General features: G+C 42.0%; 1 long non-coding RNA gene across 1 annotated transcript; it reads right to left on the bottom strand.

Moving 5' to 3' along the window:
* Window positions 1–5,861: 5,861 nt before the first annotated feature.
* Window positions 5,862–12,437, bottom strand: LOC141156382 (uncharacterized). The gene is made up of 4 exons (XR_012247599.1): window positions 12,321–12,437; window positions 7,687–7,882; window positions 6,509–6,648; window positions 5,862–5,954 (listed from the first exon to the last, which is right to left on the bottom strand). It is a non-coding gene; the product is annotated as an uncharacterized lncRNA (long non-coding RNA).
* Between the last annotated feature and the right edge of the window lie 3,640 nt (window positions 12,438–16,077).

Here is a 16,077-nt window from a genome sequence, read left to right on the forward strand (position 1 = left end):
TATACCCTTTGCCCCGTATAGAGGAATCCCTGGCTGCACTAAAATCTGCCAATTACTTCTCTACATTGGATCTCACTAGCGGGTACTGGCAAGTCTCTGTTGCTGAGGAAGACCGGGAGAAGACAGCCTTCACCACCCCGATGGGACTGTGCGAATTCAACAGTATGCCGTTTGGACTCTGCAACGCACCCGGAACATTCCAGAGGTTGATGAAGTGTTGCTTGGGACACCGTAACTTCGAGACAGTGCTGCTGTACCTGGATGACGTTATCGGGTACTCGAGGACGTATGAAGACCATCTGAAGCACCTGGCGCAGGTATTTGAAGCATTGTCCCAGTATGGGATGAAACTAAAACCTTCTAAGTGCCACCTGCTCAAGCAGAAGGTTCAGTACCTGGAACACGTAGTCAGCTCAGAGGGAGTAGCACCAGACCCGGAGAAGGTCACTGCCATCCAGAAGTGGCCTGAACCGAGAAGCATCAAAGAAGTATGGCAATTCCTGGGACTGGTCGGGTACTACAGGAGGTTCATAAAGGACTATACCAAAAACTTAGCACCTCTACAAGATCTCCTGGTAGGACAGTCCAAAACAGGAAAAAGTCCCCCATTCCAGTGGGGCAAAGAGCAGACTGAGTCCTTTGCATCAATGAAGGAAGTCTTAACTGGTGAAGAAATCCTGGCTTACCTTGAATACAGCCAGCCTTTCCTGTTGTACACTGACGCCAGCAACGATGGACTGGGAGCTGTGTTGTCCCAGAAGCAAAACGGCAGAGAAAAGGTAATTGCGTATGCCAGTAGGAAGCTTCGCCCTACTGAGAGGAACCCGGAGAATTACAGTTCCTTCAAGCTGGAGTTCCTGGCCTTGGTCTGGGCTATCACTGAAAGATTTAAGCATTACCTAGCCTCAACTAAATTCACAGCCTTTACCGACAATAATCCCTTGACACACCTGGAGACAGCCAGGTTGGGAGCCATGGAAAAGCGTTGGGTGGCCAGACTGTCGAATTGTCAGTTCACAATCAAGTACCGGGCAGGTCACAAGAACACCAAATGCAGATGCCCTGTCAAGAATGCCCCACCAGTCGGACACCGAGGATGAAGTGGATGATCTCGAAGAAATTGAACTACCTGCTTTCCACAGAAGCGGAGTGGTCCACGAGCAACACGCCTCTAGAAGATGTCATGGTAGGACGCCAAACCCTCTACCTCATCACAGCTGGAAGGAGACCCAGGACAGTGACCCAGTTGTCAGCCTCATCAAAAGACTGATAACCCAAGAAGGTTCTCACCTGGAGAAGGATGCTCCCCCACAAGCCAAAAACCTGTGGAATGAGAGAAGCCGGCTGTTCATCTACAGAGAGAAGCTGTGCAGAAGGTATGTCACCCCCAAGACCCATGAAATGGTGTGGCAGATTGTTGTACCTAGGACAGATATCCAGATGGTGTTAGAGGCCTACCACGACCAAGCAGGTCACTTTGGCTGGAAGAAGCTGGAAACCCTGCTGAAGGACCGGTTCTATTGGGTTGGAATGCGGAGTTCCATAGAAAGGTGGTGCCGGAATTGTGGACCCTGTAGCTTCAGAAGGAAAGACTACGGCAGCCAGAAAGCACCCTTGCAGTCCATCAAAACAACCCAACCCGGAGATTGTCGCTCTGGATCACGTCAAACTGTCACCCAGCAGATCAGGCTATTCCTATGCCCTGACCATGGTGAATCACTATTCCCGGTTCCTGGTCGTAGCCCCTGTCAAGGATCTGACAGCAGAAACTGCAGCCTACTTCTGCAGACCCCATGGATATCTGGAAAAGGTGCTCACAGATCAAGGCCCTGCTTTCGAAGCTGAGCTATTCAAGGAATTCTGCCACCTGTATGGATGCAAGAAGATCTGGACTACGCCATATCATCCGCAAACCAGCGGTATGTGTGAGAAAATGAACAACATCATTATAGACCTGTTGAAAACCCTACCTTTGGAAGAAAGGAACCAGTGGCCAGAAAAGCTACCTGACCTAGTGGACCTGTATAACCACATACCCGTGAGTTCTACTAATTGTACCCCAGCGTACCTTATGAGAGCAAGACCTGGAAAATTGCCCATGGACCTGGAGCTCGGAGTGGTAGAACCTGCTGCAGATACGTCCACTGAAGATTGGGAGACAAGTCGGCAAGAGCAATACAGGAAGGTACAGGCCTGTGTCGAAGACAGTCTAAACAAGGTGAGGGAAAGACAGGAAGAGCAGTATAACAAACATGCACCAGCAGAACCCTTGGCACCTGGAGAGATAGTGCTAAAGTGGAAAAGAAGAAGTCACAAGCTCGATGACCAGAGGGAAAGAGAGCCCTACACTGTGCTAAACTCCAGATTTGACAACAGTAAAACCTGCCTGATTAGTAAGGATGGCGGTAAGACAACCGCAACAGTCTCAAGAGACCACTTGAAGGTGTGCCCAGGTCTACTGAAGACAACGGAGGAAGAAGTACCTCCTATAGCACCGGAAGAACCAAAGGAAGATGTGCTTCACACAGTTCTAGGAGATTTCCCTGCGGACTGGCCTCAACTTGATGGAGCAGTTATTATACCAGTAATACACTTCTATCAACCACAAGAAGAACCTGTGAGCACCCTAGAGGAACCTGCTCAGGAACAGGATGAGTCCCCAGTCAGAGGAGGACCACCCGTTGAGGCAGAGCCTGAAGGCCCAGTAATCAGTGCACTTGCCAGTCCTATAGAGAGATTGAGGCAGTTTTATAATCTACCAGCATGTACACCTGATAGGTTAGCAGAGAGTGCATGCACAGACACCAGTATCACCCCAGTGCTATGAAGGTCCACACGCAGCACACAAGGCCAAATCCCTGCCAGGTTTAGGGATTAAAATACAAAAATGCCTAAAGTATAAATAGTTACCCAGTTGGGTATTGCCTATTGTTTATTGTGTAAACTGAAATAATATGTGTTCATTTAGTTACCCGTAAGGGTATAAAGACTTGTAGGCTGAGGACTGTGAGCAGCCAAAAACTGTCCTTGTAAATAGTTGCACTCATCAAAAGTGCCCCCTTATTTGACCACTGAACAAAAACCCGTTTGGCGTGGCCGAAGACGTGGTCCAACACCTGGATCACTTATGCCCTGCAGCCACGCCCAGGGCCTTCGTTGAGGGTTTTCAGACGGGTCCCTCATGTTACTCATGTTATACCATCTTCGGTGAAATGGACACCTGGTTACGGGACATACTGCAACTTAATTGTTGTTATTGTTATTATAATTATTGTTATTGTTGTAACCTGTTACAAAATGCTTCAGCCCAGGAGTACTGAATTGTACTACGGGGGAATGTGGCACCCTGCTGTTCACAGGTACCACAGGACCCAAAAGGGTGCATGGATGGACTTTTCCACAAGAGGCCCTCGTTACAAACAAACACCTCCACCCTTCCACCTCATACCACCAGAGGGAGCCCGTTAGGGATATATATATATGGAGGGTGGAGCCAGGCAGTTAGTTAGTTGTTCAGAGAGTGTGCTGCCACTGAGAGCAGTGAAGATGCAGCACGTCTGCTGCTGTATTGAGGGCCCCGAGTGTGGCCGGAGGCAAAGAGGAGAGGAGAGAGGAGTTGAGGGGGCAGAGGAGCATTATAGGCTTACCCCAAGACACGAACCGGACACCGGGTCCGCGCCTACAGGGTCCTTTATACCCAGTAGGGATCACCGGCATACCAGGAGGACTACAAGTCCCTGGTCGACCTGAAGCTAAACCCTTGACAGGACTAGGAACCACGAAGGCCCTGGCGTCCAGGGATAGTGGTTGCCAGAAAAAGGTCCTACTACCAAGTGACAGGTGAAGGAACAGCACGACACGAAGCTAGGCCCAGTTGCAGGCTGGCCAGGAGCTTATAAAGAGGGAGACACGGACCAGGAGGTCTTATAACTGCTCACTGGGGAGAAGTCCTGAAGTGCACCCTTCCTCCCGAGTACCCTGGGCCGTACCTGACATCCGCACCAGTAAAGGTACTGAAGTGAATCCCCTGTCTCTGTCAGTTACTCCTGCTGCGCCATCTCTCCTGCACTACAAGCCCCAGCATCACCACCCTTTGCACCTACACTGTCCCGGGGGCCCGCTCCACCTGTGGGGAGCAGGAACATCCCAGCTGCCATCCCATCACCCCCGGAGGTCTGCAGCAGCATCGGTAACCATTACCGGAAACCACAGGTGGCATCACGAGACAAACTGTACACTAAAACCCCCTTTTAAAGAGAGACCCAGAGTACTGGCCCGGGAGCCGACTGCCGTGACCTCCTAAAGAAGGTAAAAGGCCCGGGTACCGAGTCCCCTATATTCCCCCTGGGTGACACAGTAGCTCTTCTTACTAGCAATTAAACGGCCGTCTTAGTTATCATGTGAACAGGAAAAAACTGACGGCACTTCCAATACAAGAAATTGGTGTGAACAGGTGCTTACTAGGAGAAGGTAACGCTAAGTATGTAAATATGAAGTATGAAATATGAATAGCATTACTGCTGTAGAAAATAGAAATACATGAGAAATCTTAGCGCATAAATTGGTCAATTCATGTGTACCTGGCAGCCGCGATAAGGTGTTTCTCAAAATACCAGGACCCTACCTATGTGAATACCTCTGTAAGGGACATGCGTCTGCTTATGTGTGGGAAAGTAAGATCCTGCTGCAATTAAAATCACCTGCGGCATAGAGGTAATAGCAGTAATGCTATTCATATTTCATACTTCATATTTACATACTTAGCGTTGCAGAGTGCTACTTTAGTTATCATGTGATCGCCTGGTGTTGGAAGGGAACAGAGTCTTAGCAGACCTAGATCGGTTCTGCATAAAAAAAAATCAGCAGGTAAAAAAAAAATAAAAAACAAAGAAAACCACTGCCAATCAAAATAGCTGTTTCTAGCTGCACCCACCTTAAAAAAATGTCCTTTGTGGTCATAAAAAAGAGTAAAACACAGTCTCTTTTTCTTTTTTTTCTTTACATTTTCACCTTATATTAACAAAATGTTAAAAAATCTGAATATAAAATTATATAGCAATTTAAGCCAAAAGTATTGAGTAAAAAAGAGGCAAAAATTGTTTGAATAACTGAACAATTAAAAAGTATAGACACTTAACTCTTAAAGGAGTTTTCCAGTTTCTGAACACCCCTGTTCCCTAGCTGCAATTTGTTAAAAAAACAACAAAAAACTTCCCTACCCACCCTCCTCGGGTCCAGCACTGAGTCTCCACTGTTGTTCCCAATATCTGTTATTGTCTGCAGTGCTGATATCACATCAACAGCGCTGCAGTCAATCAGTGAGCTCAGCGCTCGGGCAGAATCAATTAGCTTAGTTATTGTCTTCAGCGCTGTTGATGTGATGTTAGCAGAATAGCGGACACCTGGAGCAGCAGCGGAAACTCAGCACTGGACCCTGGAAGGGTGAGTAAAGCACAGAGTGGTGATGAGGGACCGAGTTCTTCCAAAACTAGAAAACACAAAAAACAAGAAAAATGAAAATGTTCTTAGTCATGAATGGGTGGAAATGGCCTGGTCTTTAACTCGTTAAGCAAAACATTCTAGGTGGCGTACTAGTTTCCTCACAAAGTATGATTTAGTCACTTGATAGATCCTCAGTACTTCAGTTAAAAATAATCTTAAAATCAGCTTACCGTTAGGTGGGATAGTCCAGAGCCGGAATATGTAAGACTTGGTCCAACTAGATTTGTCCAAAAAATGGACAAATTACTCACAGCTGTTGCCCTAGAAAGAAGAATAATACAAGGATCATACAAGCCGAAGACTTGAGTGCTTTCATTAGTCTTGGTCTTGAGCGTAATTATATCTGTTTTACCCTATTACCTGAACTGGATTGTTGAAAAGGTGACATTTGGTGCAATCCAGGTGACCTCCACAATAGCTTTGGCCTTGTCAGATGTGTGACTCACTGCACTCTGTGAATGATATGTGACATATAGAAAGTTAAATCAACTGTCCAATCATGAGTTCCAGAATAATAGCTGTGATCTGTGACTACAATTTATCCATTTATCTACCGTGCCTATAGAGGGTCGGAGGTAGTCCTAGACACACCTCCAGGCTGATCATTGGTGCAGGTTGCTGCTCTCTCCCTCCCCTCGATTTTATGTCACTGTAGATGGTGCCAGCGCTCTTCGGCGTTTCCCAGCGCATGCGCAGAAAAGTACTTAGCTCTGCCTTCAGCAGGGCACAGAGAAATATGCCTGCGCAGGAGCTCCTATCCGTAGTTATGTTCATAACTATCACATACTGTAATAAATTCCCAAAGGTAAATTCACAGGAGGCCAATTCACTGCAGAAATTTTTGGGACTAAAAAATGTGTTCTATCCATCTGAACGGGGATGTTTCTGCTGAACTTTCATGAATATTTGCAGTCCCTGTTCACATGAATTGGAAAATTGCACAGGCACTGACATTTCTACAAAAAAATTCCAATCTATGCCATGGGAATGTACCCGAAGAACTCACCGCAGTAGTGGTACAGTTTAGGGTCTGTATATCTGAACCAGTGACTTGGAATGAGCCTAGAGGAGTGTTACTATTCGGTTGTCGGGCTTGGATCAGAAAACCTTCAATAGGATAGTCTTGTGTAGTGTTTTTCAGCGTTACTATTAAATAATAACAACAAATAAAGGCCTAAATTACTCCATGTAAAACGAAATGCCTGAAGTCATAAACAGTTTATAACACTCCAAGAGGCTGACTTGAAACAAAACCCCACTGATGTAAGGTGCTCTGAATTCATTAAGAGGGGCACATTTATTTTACTCACTTATATAGCGCCATTAATTCCGCAGCGCTTTACATACATTATCATCATCGCTGTCCCCAATTGGGGCTCACAATCTACATTCCCCTTTGGAATGTGGGAGGAAACTGGATAACACGAAGGAAACCCACCCAAACAGAACATACAAACTCCTTGCAGATGTTGTCCTTGGTGGAATTTGAACCCAGGACCCCAGTGCTACAAAGAAACAGTGCTAACTACTGAGCCACCGTGCTGCCCATCTCTTAATAAACTAGGCAAATTTGTAGGTATTCTGAAAATCTGTTGAGTTTTAATTTACACCGCTGTCTGGCAAAATTGATAGGAAATTTGTCGTGCTGTTATTGGTTCCTTCCTTGAAGGGGTATTCCCATCTCCAAAATCCTATTCCAATATGTAATAGGTGTAATAATCATAATATTAGCAAATACCTCCAATTAGAAATGTAGTATAGTTTTTCTGATTCGCTATGTCTCTTTTCTCATGTGCAGGCATTGCAGGACCTTAGGTATCCATGGTTATGACTCTAGCAAGTAGCTGTCACTACATGAGTGGTCGTAACCATGGATACCTAAGGTCCTGCAATGCCTGCACATGAGGAAAGAGACATAGCGAATCAGAAAAACTATACTACATTTATATTTGGAGGTATTTGCTAATATTATTATTATTACACCTACTACATATTGGGATAGGATCTTGGAGCTGGGAATACCCCTTTAAGTCTCTGCCAATTGGCAAGGCAGGTACAAAAAAGGCAAAACTTTTTCACTGATGCAAAATTAGCAATTTTATAGCCAGAAAATTGGTGGAAAAGATGTAATTAATTGGCTAAGAAGCTTGACTAAGTTGTAATAAGTTTATTAATTACAGGTACCTGTGATTTTATCTCCAGCCGTGTAACTGGTTTTGGATGCGGTTAGAGTATAAGGGGCGCTGCTGGTCTGAGCAGAGAAATTATGCTGAGGCGTCATATCCGCACAAGCTGGTGTAACTAAACCATTTGCAAAAGCTGTAACTTGGAGAGGGAACAGAACAAGGGCGACCACCGTGCACTGGAACAAGGCATTCATCTGGAATAGAAATAACATTCTTAGTAACATTTCTACATATGAGAACATAACTTTTATAATATGGTTTATGCTGGAGTAGAGAGGGCGGAGAAGGCTCCACATCGTATTCAGTACAATCCAGGGAATTGGTTATTTAATGGGTCTAATGAAAAGGCATCTGTGAGAGGACCTTAAAGGGGTTGTCCAACATATAAAACAATCTGCAAATGGTTTAGATGTTGTTAAAATAGGAGATTAACTCATATACTAACCCACTCTAATCCCCTTGGAGTCAACACAAGTCACATCGGTGGTTTGTTGAGATCAGAAGCAGTTGGCGTCGCTCAGCCATCAAGTGCCTCTAACAGTCGCAGGTGGATCCGAGATCCACTCGCAGCTGTTAATTAGTTAAATGCTGCTATCAATCACTGACAGCGGTATTTAACACGCAAAGACAGGAAGCGTCATTGATCCCGCCCATCGGCGCCCCTGTGACGTGATCGTGGGGCACCGATGGGTTTTCATGACAGCCGGGGTTCTGCAGAACACCTCCGTGCCTGTCATCATGATCCTCTTGTGTTTGCCTGCATCTGGCTGTCATTCATAAAGGATTGTGATTCTGCTATATATAGCAGTGCTGAAGCCCTGCTATGTATAGCACAGGCAATTGGATGATCACAGCTTCAAGTCCCATAATGAGACTATTAAATAAAAAAAGTGAAAAAAAAAGTTTTTAAAAAAATTTAAAAAATACAACAGTTCAAGTCACCCCCCCTTTTGCTCCATTAAAAATGAAACTATTTAAAAAATACACATATTTGGTATTGCTACGTTCAGAAATGTCCGATCTATCAAAATATAAAATAAATCAGATTGGTAAATGGCGTAACAAGAAATAAAATAAAAAAGCCAGAATTACGTTTTTTTTGAGCATCGCAATATTGCAATGAAATGCAATAACAGGTGATCAAAACATCGTATCAGTAAAAACATCATCTCAGGAAGCAAAAAATAAGCCCTCATCAAGCCTCAGGTCCTGAAAAATGAGAATGTTACGAGTTTGAAAAACGGCAACAAACGCAAAAACTTTTTTTTCATACTAATTTTGGATTTTTTTTTCACCACTTAAATAAAAAATAAACTATACATGCTTGGTATCTGTGTACTTGTACTGACCTGGGGAATTATATTGCCTCGTCAGTTTTACCATATAGTAAACATGGTAAATAAAAAAATTAAAAAAAACTATTGTGGAATTACACTTTTTTTTGCAATTTCACCTCTCTTGGAATTTGTTTTCCATTTTCCTGTACATTTTATGGTAAAATTAATAGTGTCATTCAAAAGTACAACTCGTCCCACAAAAAACAAGCCCTCATAGGGTTAAACTGACAGAAAAATAAAAAAAAGTCATGGCTCTTGGAAGAAGTATAGGAAAAAATGGAAAATCACCCAAGAGTCAAGGTATTAACTAAAGAGTAGAATTCACCTATGACATTTTTGTGGAATAGTTATATAAAATAACACATAAAGTATATAAATAGTATCATAAATTGCCTATCCCTGACCCTGGATATGTTGACCAATGATTCAAATACAAAACAATAGGAATAATGCAATTCCGGGTTCATGAAAAGAGCTGCACATGGGCGGTTACTCAATTACATAAAACCAGTTTTACTAGAAGTTGAGTTTTGTCTGATAAACATAATTTCTCACAAAACTGACATTTCTACTCTTACCTCCAGCTATTTATTCCTCCTATATAATGATGCCACCAGCTAAATAACGCATATAAGGAAACTGCACAAAAATTATTCCCTTAATACATTACTCCAGATACCTACGGTATACAGTGAAAGGAGACTGCTTAATGTTTTTAATGAACAGTATTATACAATTTAATGAATGCGAATCAGTGAAACTCTTGACAGTCACTCAAATACACTGTCCTTTTATATACTTCTAACACCCAAATTATACATCTCAAGATACAGCTGCAATAACAATTATTTAACCTCCATTGTAAATTAGGTTGATTAGCAAAATTTACTAATTTTCTACCATTTGCAATAAAAAAAAATCAAACTAGAACAGTTTAAATAGCTTAACACAGCAAATGAAACACAAAATGTCCATTTTACTGCAGTCTCAAACTTATTTAACCCCCTGAAAAGAATCCCTCATAAGAACACATATTTTCAAATCAGGTATTGCCTCAAGCGCACGTTATGCAACCAATGAAGAACTTCCTCACTTGTATCAGGAATGTTTGAGATCAAACATAACAAATACCCGGACTGGCTAGGGCTTTATTGATTGTGACATTTGCATGTTAAATATGTTGAGAGAGTTGTCAAGAGAGTTAAGAGAAGACAATATTCCTTGCACACCAAGGAAAAGTATACAATAACATAGCAAAGGAATTGAATGTTTCTAGCGATCCAGTTGGAAGCGTAGTTCCAAGTTAAAGGAGCACTGGCTACACTACTAGGACATGGCAGAAAGAGGAAGCTATCAATGGCTATCACCAGATTCCTGAGGAGGCAAAAGACCTGCAGGAAGATTTGGTGACAGTAGGCACTGAAGTTTTTACACAATAATGAGCATTCTAGTCTCTGAAGGTGTATTTGTTTGAACAGCAAGATGATCCAAAAACAGTTTTAATAAGCTCAAAACCATATCAATAAGCCACAAACGTTCTGGGATTTTGTTCTGTGGAGCGATGAGGCAAAACTGGAACTGGAACTTTTCTGGTCTATCAATCAGCCATATGTATGGAGGAGGAAGAAAGAAGCATATGCTGAAAAGAGCACCTTGCCTACAGGAGAGTGTTTAGCCGTGGTTCGGTGATAATCTAGGGCTGATTTCCTGACTCTGGGACTGGAAACCGGCATCCTGAGGAGGTCAAGATGGGTTCAATCAAGTATAGGGAATTTATAGGAGAAAATATATCCATTCTATGAGGAAGCTGAAGTTTGGACATCATTGGATCTTCCAACAGGACAATAATCCGAAGCATACGTCAAAGTCCACTAAGGCTTGGTTTCAGAAGAAGTAGTAGAAGATTTTGGAGTGGCCATCACAGTCTCATGTCTTGAACCCCATAGAAAATCTTTGATGGCTGTCAAACAAGGCCACTGCAGCATGCAAACCCAAAAATTTTAGTGAACTGGAGGCCACTGCCAATGAGAAATGAGCTAAGATTTCTCATGACTGCTTCAAGAATCTGGTGTCTGACTATGCATCATATTTGCAGTAGGTCATAACAGACAGAGAAGCTCTACTAAATACTAAAGCCCTTTTCAGGAAAGGATTGCGTAATTCTGAAAATTCAGTAATAAAAGTGTAATTTTGTGTAGAATTTGGAGAAACCACTTATATTAGTTATTAAATTCTTTAAATTATACTTGATTCACTGTTTTATTGCAAACATCAGAAAACATTTTGGTAGTACACCTAATTTCATAGTTTTAAGGTTGAAAAAAGTCCATCGAATGCAACCAAGTGTTGATACAAAGGAAGGCAAAAACTCCATGTGGCAGGTACTAATTGCCCTAGACTAGGGGAAAAAATCATTCCTGATTCCAAATACGACAATCAGATTAGTTCTCTGGATCAATGCACCATCGAAGAATCTAGTACCCATAGCTTGTAATATACTATATAATAAAAAAAATGGTATCCAGACCCTTCTTGAACTTTTTTATTGGGGTTGAATGATTTTGATTGCAACTTTATCTCAACAGATAATGTATCTGTTTCCTACACCCCAGACACAAAGAGCCATCAAAGTCTCTATAGACTTCAAGCCAATACTTTCAATAACGTGGCATATCTGGTAGAAAGAAGTACTCAGTCGTGCAGATAAGTAACAGAGGATTATGAAAAAAATGGCATAAATTGGTGAAAAAAATGGCATAAATTGGTGAGGATATACTGCTGTGTTTTCTCGATTGAACTCCATATTTCTGTTTTCCAATACATCATGTACGGTAAACTAAATTACGTCATTAAAAATTGTAAGTCATCCGACAAAAAACAAGATTGCCTTCATATGGCTACGTTAACAGAAAAATAAAGAAGGTAGAACTATTAGAAGGCAGGAGTAAAAAAAAAATTAAAAAACTGAGGTATTAAGGGAATAACATTATTATGAAAAACTTTAGATATTTTATTAAAATGATATGGGTAAAAAAGTAAATTAGGTTCATATGGGTTAAATAGTTTATTTACATAGTCTGAGTAGAAAACATTTGTTTACTGTCTATACAATGTAACAAGTTTCTGCCAAAAAATGATCAGTCCCCTGCAGCAAATGTTTACATACTACTATATCTAGGGCAGTGAATTTTTTGGGCTTATATCATATACATGGAATATAGATAATATTATGTAATGAATATACCATTGAACGATTCAATTAAGGAAGAAAATTGGAGAAGGATGATATTCTTACCTTGTTTTACAGAGTTGGTCTGTTCACAAATATCCGAGGTCTCACTGCTAGTCCTTAACACGGAGAGCAGTCTTATAAATCATGCAGGTATGGAGCTTGGGGAGTGGTCACCTGTCTATAATGTCTAGAAGTTGGTGCTATGTAATGGTACTGTGTAAGTCAGATGACAGATCCCTATTATTGTGAACTGTGTAAAGATAAATCCATGGCAAGGAAACCCCTGGTGAGCAGAAGGAGGAAACATGAAACATAGAAGACTTCAATTGTATTCTCAACACTGGAGTTGATGAGAAAAGGATGAGAAAAGGAAGAAGAATTTGTAGAAAGTATTAGGTTTACAAAAAAGCTGAAGGTAGAAATAAATGTATAAAATGGGTTGTCCAGCTTCTAGAAATTATGTCCAAGGGGCCACATACAGTATTTAAAAAAAATAGAATGTAATATTACTGTCTAAATGGCGTGCCATCTTCTTCACCACCAGAGCCAAAGTCCTGTAGTGCTTTGTAGGCCATGGCGTGTTATATAAGGACAAATGACTATACCACCAACTGGCTGCAAGCACAGCCTGCCACCATCACCAGTATGGGTCCGTATTCTATATGTTATCGAACTGCTGATGTATGAATAACACAGTAATAGATTAAATGAACTTTAAATTTAAGGAACTCATCTGAGATTCCTGTTACTGCTCATGTACTATTAACTTAAATAATTACTTATGCTTAAGAATCTGATTGATACATATAAAAGGGGTTGGCCACTACTTTTTATTGATCACCTATCCTTGAGATAGGCCATCAATATCTGACTGATGGGGTGTTACTGGTGCCTGCTGCCTACTGTAAGTTCTCGAATGCTGCAGGAACACAACAGTTCCATCATTTCTATAGTGGCCGTGGCTGGGTACTACAGATCCACCCCATTCGTATATAGAGGATGGATCTGTAGTACCCGGCTTCGGTTACTATAGTTTTGATGTAGCTGTGAACTTCCAGATTGTGTCTGGTGTTGCACCCCCTTCATATTAATGACCCATCAAAGGATAGCTCTGTGGCTTAGTGGTTGGTACTGTTGCTTTTCAGCACTTGGGTTCTGAATTCAAATCATACCAAGGAGAACATCTCAAGGAATTTGTATATTCTCCCCATGTTTTCTCCCACACTCTAAAGACATACTGATAGGGAATTTACAACACTAACATATTCATCGCACCACTCACTGGTCGTAGCTGTCACATGTCTGTATAACTAAAATAGAATGTACAGAGCCTGACTAGGTGAGTAACTTTTTTTAATCTAACCACTATTCTGATACAATTAAAATCTATATAAATAAAAATATAAATGTTTATTTGTTCAAAATCTTAAATCTCCGAAAGTTCTTCACCGATTGCTTTGAAATTTTGACACAATGTTGCATTCTAATACAGGCATATTTTTAAATACCTACTATGTTTTTATATACCAGCTGTTCGATGTAAAAGCAACAGCAAGAGGGGGGTGTTACGAGCTCAGTCCCAGGCTGACTCTTCCTGGCCGCCCGCATCCCCCCCCCCTTAGTGACACCTGACCTCCCGGCATTCTCCCCCCTTAGTGACATCTCATTCATTCACTCATTCTCCCTCTCCTTCATTCGCCCCAGCTGCTGCCTGTGCTCTGCTCCTTTTGTGCCCCCCCGTGGGGATTGGGGGGAAGGGGAATGACAAGACCATCTTTTCGAGGCCGAAAAACGCTGCGGCTCATCACCACCACCGCCTGAGAGGCAGCTGCCTCTGCTCTCTGGCACTGCTGCTGCTTCTTCTCCGGCAGGTGAGTCTTATTTCCGACTGAGCAACAACAAGCGGGGGAGGGAGGGAAGAAGAGAGGGAGGCTGCACGGAGAGGCGCAGGCCGCGGCCTCCGCTCTGGGCGCTGAGCAGGGCCTGAGCCTCGCAGCACTGGGCGGATAGCGAGCGAGTGCAAATCCCACTGCGCCACAGGGGGGAGCGGCAATGTGATCTGTCCGGTAGCAGCCCGGGACATGTCTAGCGGATCACCCCCTCCTCCTCTGCCGCCTGCCTTCATCTCTGCGCCCCCTCCTGTCACATTCCCTCTGTACTAGGGAATTGCATAACTAGCAATCCCTGACACGACCGGCTCCATTGTGATACCTGACTGTGTCAGAATTTCAAAGGAATCGGTGAAGAACTTTTGGAGATTTCAGATTTTGAAATTTGGAATCACCATCAACAAAGCTCAGGGCCAATCTTTAGAATTGTGCGGTTTAAATCTAGACACGGATTGCTTCTCACATAGACAATTATATGTTGCGTGATCTAGAGTCGGCAAATCAGACAATCTCTATACCTACACAGACAATGAAACAACAAAAAATATTGTGTACCCACAAGCATTGTGAAATTAAATATTTTAGAAAGGTTCGCTTTCTCTTTTCTTTCTTTTCCATGTAACCAGACTGAGCCACAGCAACGCGTGGCCGGGTACAGCTAGTAAAAAATAAAAGTTGTGGACCACCTCTTTAATGGCCGGGTACAGCTAGTAAAAAATAAAAGTTGTGGACCACTTCTTTAATGGTTATTTATGAAGTTGGATACATTTACTCATTTACATTTACATACATAGAGTGATCATTTTTACCGCACTTCACTTGATTTCTCAAATTTTTAAACTGAAGTTGGTTCTTTATAGGAAATGGTGTACGTAAGAATCAAATGTGATGGCCAAGGGGACTTAGGAATGAGGGGCTCAGCTCTGGTTGTTTCATGCCCCCTGCCCTTTAGTATTGATCACCTCTGCAGGACCCCTCTCTTGTTACAAAACTAGGGGGTAGCCCAAAGCATAATGTAAAAAAGTTGATACTAAGAGGGGACACTAGGCTCTTCGGCCCTTGGTGTCATATGTGTGCACCATAATGGTGTTTCCATTGTAATGTTGGCTTTGATGTTCCTTCTCTTTTATAGATGCCCTGTCACAAAGGAATGATACATCACTATCCATACAGTATATATGTGTATTAGATGTATATGACCATGTTGTAGTGTAAGTGTGTATTTAATTTGCGCAGTTGCTTTTGGCATGTAGACTTAAATTTTGGTTATGCTTTATATTTGCTTTAAAATCAAGGAAAGGGAATGTATCAGCGACAGTCCATTATCCACTGTATTGGGTTTACACAGCTTTATTTACAATGGTTACTGATTTCTTCATGCTACCGGTTTCCTATAAATCACATCAACATTACAATCACACAGTAAAATGCAGGGCTCTAAATCTCTGATGAATAGTATGCGGAATGCACATGTAGTGAATACACAGAATTTGCCTAAGAAGAATTTGACGTTGAGGACTTTCCCATCCAAGAAAAACTTTTCAAAGAAAAACTGATTATATGGAATTTAAAACAATTTCCAGAAAAATGTAAAATGTTTGGTTTGTTAAAGTGCAGAAACACAGTATTTAATGGTAAATTACTGTGTTTTGTTTGTCTGTAAGTATATCATGTATCATAGCCATATGTAAAGAAACATGCTATACTGTATATAGCATAATATTAGAATATGTCTGAATATAGTGTTATACCAATTCATTTTCCCATGAGTAATGGACCATAATGTATGAACAGTAGTGTGACTAGAGTCCCATCGGCCTCGTTGCAAAATTTGGACTTGGACACCCACCCCCATGTTGGTCATATATATGGGCCTTGGTTGCATTCTAGATCCCATAAAGATATACGTGATCACCTTCCATGTAGTGATG

The sequence above is a fragment of the Phyllobates terribilis genome, unplaced genomic scaffold, assembly GCF_046119375.1.
Source record: "Phyllobates terribilis strain yellow unplaced genomic scaffold, ASM4611937v1 Scaffold_8__6_contigs__length_399053987, whole genome shotgun sequence".
In the NCBI taxonomy this organism is placed as follows: Eukaryota; Metazoa; Chordata; class Amphibia; order Anura; family Dendrobatidae; genus Phyllobates; species Phyllobates terribilis.